At 33.8% G+C, this 14586-nt stretch overlaps 1 protein-coding gene across 1 annotated transcript in view; it reads right to left on the bottom strand.

The window, feature by feature from the left end:
* alpha-Man-Ib (alpha-Mannosidase class I b) overlaps positions 1-14586 on the bottom strand; it is a 268163-nt gene that overhangs the window by 107719 nt on the left and 145858 nt on the right. The gene's annotated exons all lie outside the window — the stretch shown is intronic.

The following is a 14586-nucleotide window of genomic DNA, read 5'->3' as shown; positions in this document are numbered from 1 at the left end:
CTTGTCAAGAGGTTCTCTACTTAGGATGCCAGTGATGTTTTCAATGTTACTGCCTTTTCTCAGTGTCTTTTATTGCTGATTTTCATACCAAATTTGTTACTGCAATTACTCAATCTAGTCAAACAAAAGAGATAAGATTAACATCAACCAATTTTGATACAAGGTTTAATACCACTTTCCTTCATAATGTAACTCCTATGAGTTACATTATGAAGACAATGGAGATACATGCAACCTTTATCCAATACCTAATTTTACATCAAATCATCTGCCTGTATCTTCTTCAAAACCAACTTATACACTGCTTGGAAAGAAGTCAGAGTGGGGAACAAATAGTCATGGCACCCTGCGATAACTGTAGCAATCTTACAGTGCATACTTTCCACCAGTGCATGATAGCATCAATGGAAATTTCGGACCCTTCTTCCTGTACACATGTAATGAGGTCCTGGAGTTTTGTGAGGTGGAGATTGGGGCTCTGTATAGGTCAGTCATGTGTGGTGGCATTCATGTCCACAAACCATGCAGTTATGGGCAGCAGTTTTATGACAAGGTGCATTATCTTGTTGAAAGAGACAATGGGCAGTTCCATAAAAGTGACATATAATAGGAAGCACTGTCCAGAATATTTACATGACTCTCAGAGTTCAGTGCTCACGGATGCACAAACAGAGGTCTGAGGCCAAACCAGGAACAACAGGACCATACCATCACACCCGCACCTATGAATTTCACAGCTGGCATTACTCACTTTGGTATGAGACATTCACCAGGCATCTGAAACACCCACACCTGTCCATCTGGTCGGTAGAGAGTGTAGCAGGTGTGAGTGTTTCAGATGCCTGGTGAATGTCTCATAGCTATATCCAGGCCAATATGCAGTGTCATCTTCAGTGGTGCAAAGATCATCTATAGTGTGGGCCTACTACGGAAACCCATGTTGTGAGCCTCAGTTCTGAATATATTTATGCAGATTCTTGTTTCAATCGATGTCCAGAACTCCGCATTCAACACATGTTAGTCAATGAATGGTGTTAGTCAATGAACCCAACATACTGACCAACATGACCATAGTATCCTATGGTCATGTTGGTCAGTATGTTGGGTTCTTATTAGACCATCCCAGGTCACTAACTGTTGACCTGGGTTGGTCTAATTTGTCAACAATTTGCTGAACAGATAGGCCTGCAACATAGCATCCTATCGCAATACCTCTTTTAAACTTTTTTCAGTTCCCTTCTTGCAGCCATTTCACCCAGACATAGTTGCACTGACTTGGGAGCATCATATTCCTCCAATTTATACTGCTACAAACATGACTCGTTACATGACACAAATGCATCTTGCCCATGGGTATGTCCGTTGACTTCTTTCCAAGCAGCATAACTTAAATATAGGCTGGTATTGCTTGGTACAATATCCTATTTACATAAAATTATAGTGTTTCAAACATTCTCTTGGAATCCTATCACATGCCCTTTCGAGATCTAGAACACAAACAGATCCTTGTTATATATTCCCATGATTTGACAACCATTTGTCTTAAAGTGGAAATCTAATTCTCACCATTCCTATCTGGCCTAAACCCAGCTTATTCTTAACAGAGTTTCTTTTTCTTAGCATCTTCTCAAATATGCTTCCAGAAATATTACTAAGCCATTCACAGTTATAAAATCTGTAATTTTTGTATTTCCCTTTTTCATAGATAGCTATTATGAGAGCAGAGCACTACCCTATCCATCCAGAATTTTTGGTCTTGTGATCATTCCTTTTGAATCACAGATTTTTGATGTTTCTAACTCTCTACTAGAGTTAGATTTTTCTCAAGTAGATAGAGAGAGATATGCACTCTCAAATGCATCTCTCTCTCTCTCATTTCTACCACTGTTCCATTACATCAGTTTTCATATTACCTTTATCGTCTGATTACTTCCAGTACCCTCCCCCCCCCCTTTTTTTTTCTCCTCAATAGTCTCCAAAACATCTGATTACTTTCTTTAAGTTTTTTTTTTTTTTTTCCCACAATAGTCTCCAAAACATCTGATTACTTTCAGTACTCTTTCCTTCAATTTTGAAGTTTTTTTTTTTTTTTTCAGTAGTCTCCAAAACATTCTGGCACCAGAACGTTTTGTCCTGATATTTATCTTCTATATTCTTACTGATCTTTCCAGATTTTTCTAGAGTATAACTAAATTTTATATGTTGTTTGCTTTCTTACATTTTTCTTTGTATTCTCTCAGAGCATGGGCTGAATTACTTGGCAGGAACTTTCAATACACTTTCTGCTTTTCCATAACTGCCTCTAAAACCACCTAAGTCTACCATGGAGTTCTAATATTTTTATCCTTGCAGACACATTCACTATATGCTTCTCTGGATGAATTAATCAATGTGAAAACAAAAATCATAGTTGAGAAACTTTCAGAGGTGAACCACTGATTCATAAATATCATTGAAATGATAATCCAACCCTTACAGACTCACTGGCAAGCTCTGAAGAAATTCAGAGTGTGCTAGTAAGTCTCTAAGGGTTGAATTATTGTTTCAATAATATTTATAGAAGTCAATAGTTCACACCTCTAAAAGTTTCTCAACTTTAATTTTTTCTTACAAGATATTCATTTGTGTCCTGCTCAAAACTAAATTATCACTTTCTATTTCAAATCCTCTATGTACTCCTGTTATCTTGAACCAGCATGAAAATATCACTACCAACAAGGTTCCATGAAAATTCATTGAAAACAGTTAACTGAAAAAGAGCTGACCAAATGGTAATTCGTCAAAGAACAATTCATGGAATAAACAATTCAAACAATAATTGTCACAAAAGCAATCGACTGAAAAAAAAACATTCATTGGTAATTTTAAATGAATCCTTTCCTAATTCATTGAAAGTGCAATTTTCTTGTAAAATACTGTTTTAAATGATTAACAATATATAGCATTACTCAAATTGCAGAAAACACTAAGTAGGTAGTTATTGAAACTTAATTATTTGGTGGCATTTTAGAATATTACTGAAAGTGTATCTGCTACTTCATTACCTAATGTTTTAACTAATTTTTTCTTCAATGATAATCAAAACTTACAAATTTTAATATAGATCTTAAACTACAAAATTTCATTAAATTTTCCAGCCAAAGAGGAATTATTAAATATCATTTCAAAACTTCTTTGCTAAAATGTTCTAATAAAAGAGAGCCAGTTTTTGCCAGCCTGGTTGGCTGAGTTATCATATTCACTCAGAGGAAAATTAATTTCATTATGCAGTGTAAGACCACCACCCTGCTTACTGGATGAATAAGTAGCTTGGAAAAGTTTCATGTTTAGTGTCACAGCAGGCTTTCCAGACCAGGATTTAAAAAAAAAAAAAAAAGGGGGGGTCCTTAGTCCCATGGAACTACCATTTATTCTGATATATGCCCCTAATGTATGGTATGGCGTTCTTGTAATCGTTTTTGCTTTTAATGGTATTTTTGTGGAGAAAAAAATAGAAAACTACATAAACACAATATTAAGGCAACCTTCAAACTCTTGAAAAATTAAGAAATTTGCACATCTCATCCAAAGTTCTTAAATATCTTGCCCACCCAAGGGTTCACAAGGGCTTACATAGGGGAAACAGGATGCACCATATAAGTAATTTTATAAGGATGTCATTTTGCCTCTATACAAGGTCTCAATAAGACCTTACTTGGACTATTGCACACAGGTTTGGACTCCTGATTTCCTTGGTGATTCTGATACAGTTGGGGGGGGGGGGGGGGGGTACAAATGAGTGTTAAAAATGATATCAGTATTGTGGAATACTAATTATGAAGACAGACTGAGAATTTGTAGGCTGCAGATATTAGCAAATACGAGAAAGAGGGGTAATATGATTGAGACTTACAAACTTCTGAAAGGGTATTACAGAATTTCAGTAGATGGAATTTTTCATTTTATGGGCGGTGGGAAAAGGGTGAGAGGTCATCCATGTAAATTGGGAATGAATGCTATTAAGAAGGGGGGGGGCTAAATTTTTCTCTCATAGTGAGTGATTGGAATGGATTGACTTTGAATGCTGTGTGTGTACAAGTAGTGTGAATGAATTCAAGAACATGTATGGTGTGAATAGTACAGGCTCCCTCAATGAGTTCCTGACTAGGAGTTTTCTCTTAATAATCATATATACAGGGTTCCGGAAATCCATTCACTACAGATGAGTTAACAGAGACAAGTGGCAAATTAATTTTCATCCTTGTTCTAAATTCATTCAAAACTTATTGCTTATTTTCTTCACATAATTTCCTTTTTTTTTCTTCTTTTTTTTTTTGTCATTTTAAAGCATAGTCTAATTCACTATCAAATTATTTGATCACAGGCAACTGCCAACAAATTCATTCAAGTTTTATTTCCAGAGAGTTGGAAATAAAACTTCTGGTTCTGAAGTTAGGCAATCATCTTCATATTCTTGCCTTCTTTAACTCTTTTAAGATACAGAACTTTATTTTTTCTTCTATATGAAAGAGTGTTTGTTTTTTTGTAGTAATTAGAAACTGAACTTAGCGTACTTACACCCACTCACCAACGATCGTTTTGTCATCATTGATGTAATGTAACAATTGATAACTTTTAAACATTTTTCCTTTCTATTGAAAGACTTCATAAATATCTGCTTTTGGGTTCCAAAAATCAGATTTTATACCACTTTCCTTCATAATGTGATCCATATAGATAATGAATAACAGAGGGGATAATGTACATCCTTGTCTGACACTCGGATTTAACATTCAAGCATCTTCCTGTACTTGCTTCAATTCTAACTCTGACTTACAACTCAAATAAAGACTAAGTATTGCTTGATATAATCTCTCTTTGCACCTTGTCATATGCCTTTTCCAGATCGACAAAACTTAAATACAGATCTTTGTTATATTCCCATGCTTTCTCGACTATTTGTCGTAAAGTGAAGATCTGATCCTGACAGCGTCTATTTGGCCTGAATCCAGCTTGTTCTTCACCAAGCTTCTCTTCCACAATCCTTCTCAACTATACTGGCATAAATCTTACCAGGAACACTCAGTAGAGAAATACCTCTGTAATTCTCACATTCAGTTTTATTTCCCTTTTTATATATGGGTACTATGAGAGCTCTACTCCAATCATCTGGAATTCGTCCCTCTGTCCAGACATTCTGAACTATGCAGTGCAGCCACTGTAAGACTTTTATACTACCATACTTGAGCATTTCTGGTCGAATATCATCTACTCCAGCTGCCTTTTCACATTTCACATTTTTGATGGCTTTTTCTATTTCAAGTATGGATATGTATTCCTGATTGCATACCTGGTCGATGTTTTTTTTTTTTTTTTTTTTTTTTTTTTTTTTAATCATCTAGGCTGTCATCACTGCTAGTTTCATTTAGCAATTTTTCAAAGTAATTACTCCATACTTCAAGGATATCTTTTTCATCTGTTTTCATATCATCTATATCATCTCTAATTTCTTTTACAGCACTCTTTCCTCCATTTCTGAGCTTCTTCAACAACCTCCAGAATATCTTGCCACATTCTTGATATTTATTTTCTATGTTCTTATCAAAATCTTCCCATGACTTTTGTTTAGCTAGTTTTACACAGTGTTTAGCTTTCTTACATTTGTCTCTCTATTCTCTAAGAGCACAAGTTGATAATAGTCATATTTTCTAATAGTTATATATGTATATAAAAAAATACATTTATCTTGCAAAGGCGAGTTAAAACTGGATCATGTGGCTGAGTACATTGTGAATAATGAGCCTGGCTCCACAATGAGTGCCATCTACTTTCTTGTTTAGATGAATTTTAGTGTCTTTCCTGTTAAATTATTGTTTATGGATAATTTATATAAATTCACCCTTCGTTATGAACCATATACAAAAGAACATATAAACTGAGTTGTGATGAGCTGTGTTGTGGCATACATTTTAAACACACATTAAAGGAAAGCATATTTCTGTACAATTACATGTTATGTAATATAGTGAAAATTAAAGAATATACCAGTTTGCTTTAACACAACATTTAGTTTTTTTGGTTTTTTTTTTTTTTTTTTTAAAACATCACCAATAACAATATTTATATAAAGCAAACTGGAGATACCTTGGGCAAGGAAGATTTTTCTGTGGCTAATAAGTTTAAGTCATATTTCTGGAGCCCAGTACATGCATATGTGTGTGTGTGTATACATACACACACTTTTTTTATACACAAAAAAAATACACATGTATATTTCATATGTGGTTACCATCCACAAAAGGTTATTACATTTGTATCGTGGGTGAACTAAGGATTTTTTTTCTCCCATTTTTATCAATTTTATATATATTTTTTGTAATTTTTTCGATTTACTTTTACATAGTCTGGAAACCAAACATGGAACCCTTCCAACCATTTCAGGCCCTGCAAAAAATGGAGCGATGGCCTCACATCACACGATGAAATTCATTTTCTACCTAAAGACAATCACAAACATCCATGTCAATAGCGGGATTTGAACCTGCATCCTGTTGGTTGGAGGGCGGGTATGCTAACCACTCAGCCAACCACAAACAATTCTCTATTTACATGGTAGATTGGTTTCAAAAAAAATCGTGTAAATGAAAACAGTGTAACAAAAAGAATACAGTGCATATTAAAAATATGAATGGTTCTAGATGTGAAAACCCAATATGAACAATAAATTATTTTCAAGCAAAACATACATACATAAAGAGATGCATATATATATATGCATCTCTTAAAGAAAATAATGTGTCACTAATAAAACCGAAATTCGAAAAGGTCTAAATATACCCGTGCATATGGTTATTAGTTAAATTTTATTCGTCGTTACTTTCTGACAGTAGCCACATTCTTTTTGTGAGAGACTGGAATTAAATCACTTCCATCACTTGAAACACTTTGGCCATTCCGTTCGTATTGCAATGGCGAAACGTTTTCTTTAGTAAAAGGAACTAAATTAGCACTAATTTCCAATAATTCTGTAGGTTGATTTTTTTTTTTTACCACAAACTCTGTAATTAATTGTTGAAATCCTGTTTTGACTAGATCTTTGTATAATTCTTCATATCGCGAGATACATGACTTCAGTTCACATTTAAAGTGTTCAGCTCGTTCAGTATTTGAATCATGTGTAAAAAATTACTTTGCAATTTTACAAGCCATTTTAAGCCATTCTTTAATTAATCCTGCAGTAAGTAGAATCTCTTCATCATCATCACTTTCTTCTTTTTTGTCAAGATTCTCAAGTACGGCTTCTATTATTTTGTCATCACTAACAGCCTTGCAAAACATTAATTCTTCGATATCTGCAGATGAAAAATCATCAAATCTTTTTCTGCCAACTGCATGTGCTAATCTGATGATATTGGGATATTCAGTTGTTGGCAAAAGTACAGGTTTTTTTTTCCAGTTCACATTCTGGCAGTAGCTTTATAGCATAAAGTTTTAATTCTGAAAACACCAACTTAGCAAGTTTATCAGTAAATTATCGTTATCTAGTTTATCCAAAAGGTATTGGAATGTTCTTATGCAGTAAGTTTTGAAGGTAGTAATCACACCCTGGTCTAGTGGTTGTATTAAGGATGTTGTATTAGGTGGCAGTAAACAAAATTCCACATACAGGTGTTCTAAAACAGGATGGCCAGGCACATTGTCTATAATCAATAAAACTTTAAAGTTCCGATTTTTTTTCATCAAATAGCATTTAACTTAACATTGATGGAACCATTCATTAAAAATTTCTTTTGTAACCCAACCTTTTTTTATTTGCCTTCCAATTGACTGGTAACATGTTAAAACCCAAACCTTTCATTGCCTGCAGTCTTAGGGATCAATTAATGAGTAATGGCTTTAATATAGACTCTCCTGAAGTATTGTTGCAAAATAATAGTCACATGATCCTTAGCTGCTTTAAAGCCACCAACACTTTTTTTTGTGTGATTTTGCTATGTAAGTTCTACTTGGTATTTGTCTACATTCTGTAGCGTAGAGTAATATTTAAAACATCGAGGGGGTTCCCCAAACTTCAATTTTAAGTACATATGTGCCATTCTAGGAAATGATAATTATAATGGAAATACACTTTGTAAATTTAAAAATAGAATTGCTTTTGTTTTCTAAACAGTGTTATTTCGAAATTGTGTAAAAAAAAAAGCTGCGTAAAAAGAGAATTAGTTGTGTGTGTGTGCGCGCGCGCACGTATATATATATATATATATATATATATATAGTAAACCCTCGATTTTACAGACTTCGGATTTAATGGACAAAATTTCCAGTCCGTATGTCACATGCGAAAATTAACACCTGTTAATTTTAAAATGCTTTTAACCAAGATTTGCTTATAATTAAATTAACAGGTTTTCAAAAAAAAAAAAAAACTTGATAGTTTTTTCAAAACAGGATTACCTAAACCAAGTGCCTCAACATCGAACATTAACTTCACACCAGAATGGAAGTGTCTGGATATATCATCATCCGAAGACGAATAAATAGGTTTTTAAGAACACTGTTTATTTGTTTATTTAAATATAATTAAAGCTTATTTTCAGAAAAATATTTGTTTATTTATTTCGATATAGATTGCAGACTTGTTTTTTTAGAGTCAAAACCATGGTGAGGTTATAAGCAATAATATATATAGAAAACTTTTCTGTGAAATTAAACTTTTCATAGATACAGTACTTAATTTTAATTACATAAAAGTTTCTACATAAGTAAAAACATGTAAATTAGCTAATTTGACAATTTTTTAACATACGCATTCGGAAAATCTACTTTATTATATAACGGACTTTCGGATTTAGCAGACACCCAGTTGCTTGAATTAGTCTGTTATATCGAGGTTTTATTGCATGCATATATATATATATATATATATATATATATTTGCTTTTCAAAAATCTCTGCACCAATGACTGAATTATGTGCATCAGTGTTTGGCACTAAAGTAAAAGTTTGTTTCGCTTGCCTATGTTATATTTGAAGCTTTATTGTTTCAACTATGTTACATACCCCACTTATATCCAACCTATATACTGATGTCAGTCATGGAGTATTATCTTCTTCTTCATCCGCTTACTGAAGCTCTAAGATTCTTTGCGACGTGTACCAACTTCTTCTGTTCCTTTCTGTCTTGAGCTTTTTCATTCCAGTTCTGAATTCCCATCTCAGCTAAGTATTTTTGGATATTATCCTCCCAATGCATCCATGGTCTACCTCTAGGTCGCTTTCCATCAGGCTGCATCTTGAATACCTGTTTAGCTATTCTCTCCTCATTTATTCTTTCCACCTGTCCAATCCATCTCAATCTGCATGCTCTAATTTCATCAAGTAGAAATAGGAATCTATAGTTTATATAGTTCTTGATTATGTCTTCTCCATTCATCTGTGTTATCAAGATCTTATAGGTCTATAGACTTTTCTGAGGATTTTAATTTCAAGGATCTGAAACATTTTGCATTATGGTCTTATGCAAAAGATTTCTACTCCATATAGAACAGGGGTGTTCAACCCTGTCGATCGCGGAGCGATTTTTGGTCAATCTCTTGTATATTCCTCCTTACTTACAAATTTAATTAAAACTGAAAACATAATATTTTATTTAATCAATATTTTGTATTTTTAATTCGCTTTAAGTGTATTGCTATTGTTTATTTATTTTTCGTTAAAATTGTCAAATCAGTAATTTTCTTATAAGTCTGGGTAAATGAATTAATTTGGATCAGTGGAAGTCAAACAGCGAGCCTTGCAACTCTAAAATTAAATTTAAGCAATTTAAATTTAGAGTTACAAGGTAGAGATAAAAATTTAATTGATATGTTAAGTTCAATAAAAACTTTCCAACAATACTTACTTTTATTAAAGAAAAATATAAATGACTGCAAATTTAGGCACCTCCCATATTTATTAAAATTTTTTGAACAAAATCAAGAAATGCTTCGCTATGATTTAAAAGAATTTATTCATGAAATAGAATTTGTTGAGGAAGAAATAAATTCAAGATTTAGAGATTTTAATAAAACTGAAATGATTGTATCTTTTATCAATAATCCATTTCAAGAAAACTTGAACATCACAGAAATTTCAAATAAAATGAGTGGGCTGTTTGATATAAACCAAGCTGAAGTAGAACTTGAGATAATAAACATTCAGAATAGTTTACATTTAAAATCAATAAACAATGAAGTCATTTGGAAGTATGCACATGAAAAATTCCCAATATTAACTGATATTGCGCAAAAAATTCTGTCGTGTTTCGGATCGACATACTTGTCAAAATCCGCTTTTTCAAATATGACCGTCATAAAAAATCAATTAAGAAATCAAATTACAAATGATTATTTGGATGATTGTTTGCGATTGGCTACTTCTTCATATCAACTTGACTATGAAAATATTGCGAGGTCCAAATAATGCCAAATTTCACATTAACTTTTTTTCTTTTTTTTTTTTTTTTTTTTTTTTTAAATCAACCAGCATTTCCTGTAACTTGTGAGCTTATAATTAATCTGTTGTTTTTTCTAACTTTGGTTTTCCAAAATAGAGAAATAAATATTTTATTCCAATATGTTTTTTTTTTGTTGTTGTATTAAAATATTTGTTGTATTAATATAATTAAAAGTGATAAATAAATTTTTAAATACACAAATAAAGTGTTTAGTTGTGTATTTTTTTAGTTGTTTATTTGTGAGTAATCAGATATCAGGTTAAGGGAACGTGATCTATATAAGAGAGTAGATCGCCGAATAACTTTTTATAGAAAAGTAGCTCGCATAGTAAAAAAGGTTGAACGCCACTGATATAGAACAATAGGCCTGACAATTATCTTGTATATTTCTGTTCTAACTCTGCTAGATAGAATTTTGGAAGATAATAAATGATGTAGCAAATAATGAAATCTATTGACAGCATGCATTCTAGCTTTTATCTTTGAACTAATTTTATTATCTCAAGTAATAAACATTCCAAGATATTTGAAGGAGGCAGCACTATCAAAGGCAAAATGATCATTTTCTGCTTGATTGCGATTTCTGCATACATATAAATATTCAATTTTTATCTTGGTTGATTTGTAATCCTAGTTTATCAGCAGCAATGAGTTTCCTACATGTTGTTCTAATATTTTAAGTATTTTCTCCAACCAGGCATACATACTGGTTGGAAAGAAGTCAATGGCCAAAGTGCATTGTGCCATGTAACAAGACATGTTCATAGCCAGTATAAATTGAAAGAATATGATGCTTCCAAGTAAGTGTACAACTGTGTCCGAGTGAAATGGCTGCAAGAAGGGAACTGACAGACAGAGTTTGAAGGAAGTGTGATAGGATGCCATGTTACATGTCTGTTTGTTCAGCAAATTGTTAACAAGTTGAGCCACCCCCAGGTCAACAATCAGTGATACCATACTGATATGGAAGCACAGGGAGTCAACTGCAAGTTGACCACCTGCAGCAGATGACCCACTATACTCACCGAATGAGACTCTAGGATGCCTTGAAGGATAATAAGTAAAAACTGCAATTTGTCAGATAACATGTTGAATGCAGAGTTTCTGGGCACTGACTGAAACATAAATCTGCACATAAAAACATTCATAACCAAGGCTCACAACATGGGTTTCCATGGTAGGACATCAATATGCAAGCCACCTTCAGCGGCACAAAGAGCGAGTTCAGTGGGATGTGGAAGCTTGGAATGTTTGTTACGGAGCAGTGAATAATGCTACATTACCAACTGAGCAGATGTCCAATGAGCATCTCTTACCAGAGTGTGTAACTCCCAACCACAAAATTCAGAGGTGAGGTGTGATGCTATGGTCCTGTTTTTCCTGGTTTGGCCTTCGACCTCTGTGATGCTACAAACATTGAATTCTGAGAGGTATCTGAACATTCTGGATAATGCAATGCTTCCTACTTTGCATAATTTCTATGGAACTGATCACTATCTCTTTCAGCAAGACAATGCACCATGTCAAAAGGCTGATGCTGTAACTGATTGGTTTGTGGACATGGATGTCTCCACACTTGATTGGCTCACGACAGCCCTGATCTCAATCCTATTGAACATCTGTGGAATGAGGCAGAGCATCAGGTGAGGTCAAGGGATATCCACCCCCACAACAGTCCAGGATCTCATTTCATGCCTACAGGAAGAATGGTCCAAAATTCCCATTGATCACTATTGTACACTTGTGAAAGTTGCCCCATAGGGTTGCTGCAGTCATCGCAGTGAAAGAAGGCACAACATCTTATTAAGCTGGAAGCCATGGCTGTTTTTCTTCCTCATGCTAGGGTCTAACAGATAAGCTTAGGTGTTGATGGTTATTCATGACTTATTTTTCACGGTATTAACAACACCACAAACACTTTTAACAACAAAGATGTTTTATTAACGCTAATATTTCACTGATTTTCAACTCGGCATCATCAGAGCACAACACACATGTAAACGCGACAGTGAGTGAGTGAAACAATATAATTGCAAAAGACAAAAGATCTAAAGTCTATTTTTGGCGCTCTCTAACGAAGGAAAAAAAAAAAAAAAAACTGCTTTGGACACTCCTTCACACAGGATTAGATGGAGGAAAATGAATGTGCTATTTAGGAGTCGTTATAGATCTGAAAGATTATTTTTTCAGTCAGCAATAGCTTTGAAGAATTCTCCCAACCTTAACAAATATGGTTACATTAATTTGCCAAAAATTTGGGAGACGGTTATCCTAAGAAAAACTCTTGGATTACTGCTGTTTTTTTTTTTCTTTCTTCCTTCGTTAGAGGGTGCCAAAAATAGGACTTTAGATCTTCTGTCTTTTGCAATTATATTGTTTCACTCACTCACTGTCGCGTTTACACGTGTGTTGTGCTCTGATGATGCTGAGTTGAAAATCAGTGAAATATTAGCGTTAATAAAACATCTTTGTTGTTAAAAGTGTTTGTGGTGTTGTTAATACCGTGAAAAATAAGTCATCATGAACTCATGCTAGGCTGTCTGTTGACTTCTTTCTAAGTAGTGTATATAATATTATTATTAGAGTTCAAAGGAACAATTGTAGTAACTTGCATAAATAAAAATGATTTAAAATAATTATTGGTACGGGCAAGCGGGTTTTTCCTCCCGGAAACTCGGGTTTTTTGTCCCGTAAACTCAAGAAAATCGACCATAGAATCCACATTATTTCAGACATTAAATATGAGTGTTAGGGACGACGAGATGGCAGCACTTGTTGAGCCGTCACTCTTCGCTGCGTGCCTCTTAATTAGTGATAGCCTTGAGCCAGCTACCTCTGATTGGGTACCAGTGAAAGATTGAGCTGCCCACTCAGTCTCCAAAAGTTAGATAGGGCTAAAAACGGCCTCGCCTGCTCCCTATATATACGGAAATAAAAAGGCGTTAGCTGATTTTTTTTTTTTTTTTTTTTTTTTTTTTAATTCAAAAAAGAAAAAAAAAAAGAACAAGTAATAGTGTTCACATCCCAAAACTTGGATACCGGCATAGAGTCTGATCAGCTCAGGTTAGGATCACATAGTATTTCATATACGTTTCAAGGAAAAGACTTGAATTTTTTGAACTTGCTATAATAATGAAGAAGTTTAGTCTGGTTCTAAAGAACTCTGTGACTTCTCAATAGAATGAGAAGAAAGACCAGACTTGTCAAGATTTCAAAAATGTAATACAATCTTGATGTTCTTCAATTCTAATCAAGGCAGAATGGCCAGTCTGTCCAAAATAGCAAAGTTGACAACTGCAGGGTACTTGAAAGACACCTGTTAAGGAAAGAGGTGGTAACATATCCTTTGTTGATGGTAGGTAGGTAGGAAGGAAGACAGTTTCCGAGCTGGCTTGACGGAATACATTGAATTTACAAAGAATCCTTACTATTTGTTCCAAGGTTCCTTTGAGGTAGGGTATTGAAAGTCTTTTCACATTGGATTGCATAGTGGAAGGATGATAATTATCAATAATTTGTGAATGGTAGTTTTGTTGTATCCATTACATATCAGACTGCTTTTAATTTTATTCAATTCATCTAACAAAAAGGGATCAGAAGAACAGACTGTATGAGCTCTTTGTACAACACTCTTGATAATCCCCAATTTTTTTGTGATGAATGATGGTGGAAGGATGAGTGAATGTGTCTGCCAATAAAAGTTAGCTTCCAATAAACTGAAAATTCAACATCACCTGTGGGATTACAAATTAAGGTATCCAAAAATGGATAGTTGATTATTGGATTCACATTCAATAGTGAACTTCAAAGAGCAACAAGGAGTTTATTTTCTTTAGGAACAACAGTAATTCTGACTCAGTGTTGGACAAGACTGTAAATATATCATCAACAAAACATAACCATATACAAGGCTGAAAGAATATAGTGTCAAAGAGTTCTTTTTCTAGATGCTCTATAAAATAATCATATAAAGCTGGTGGGATAGTACTGCCCACTGCTGTTCCTTCTATTTGTTTGAACAACTTATTTTGCCATATAAAATAGCCTGAATTGATGGTAATTTTAAATATGTTGACTGTTATTTGGGAAATCCGATTGCAAAAACTGAAATC

The sequence above is a fragment of the Typopeltis vanoorti genome, chromosome 1 (assembly GCF_054136105.1).
Source record: "Typopeltis vanoorti isolate ZY-2024b chromosome 1, IOZ_Tvanoo_1.0, whole genome shotgun sequence".
NCBI classification, from domain to species: domain Eukaryota; kingdom Metazoa; phylum Arthropoda; class Arachnida; order Uropygi; family Thelyphonidae; genus Typopeltis; species Typopeltis vanoorti.
The sequence above is the reverse complement of the archived record's forward strand: the minus strand, read 5'-3'. Positions and strand labels throughout refer to the sequence as shown.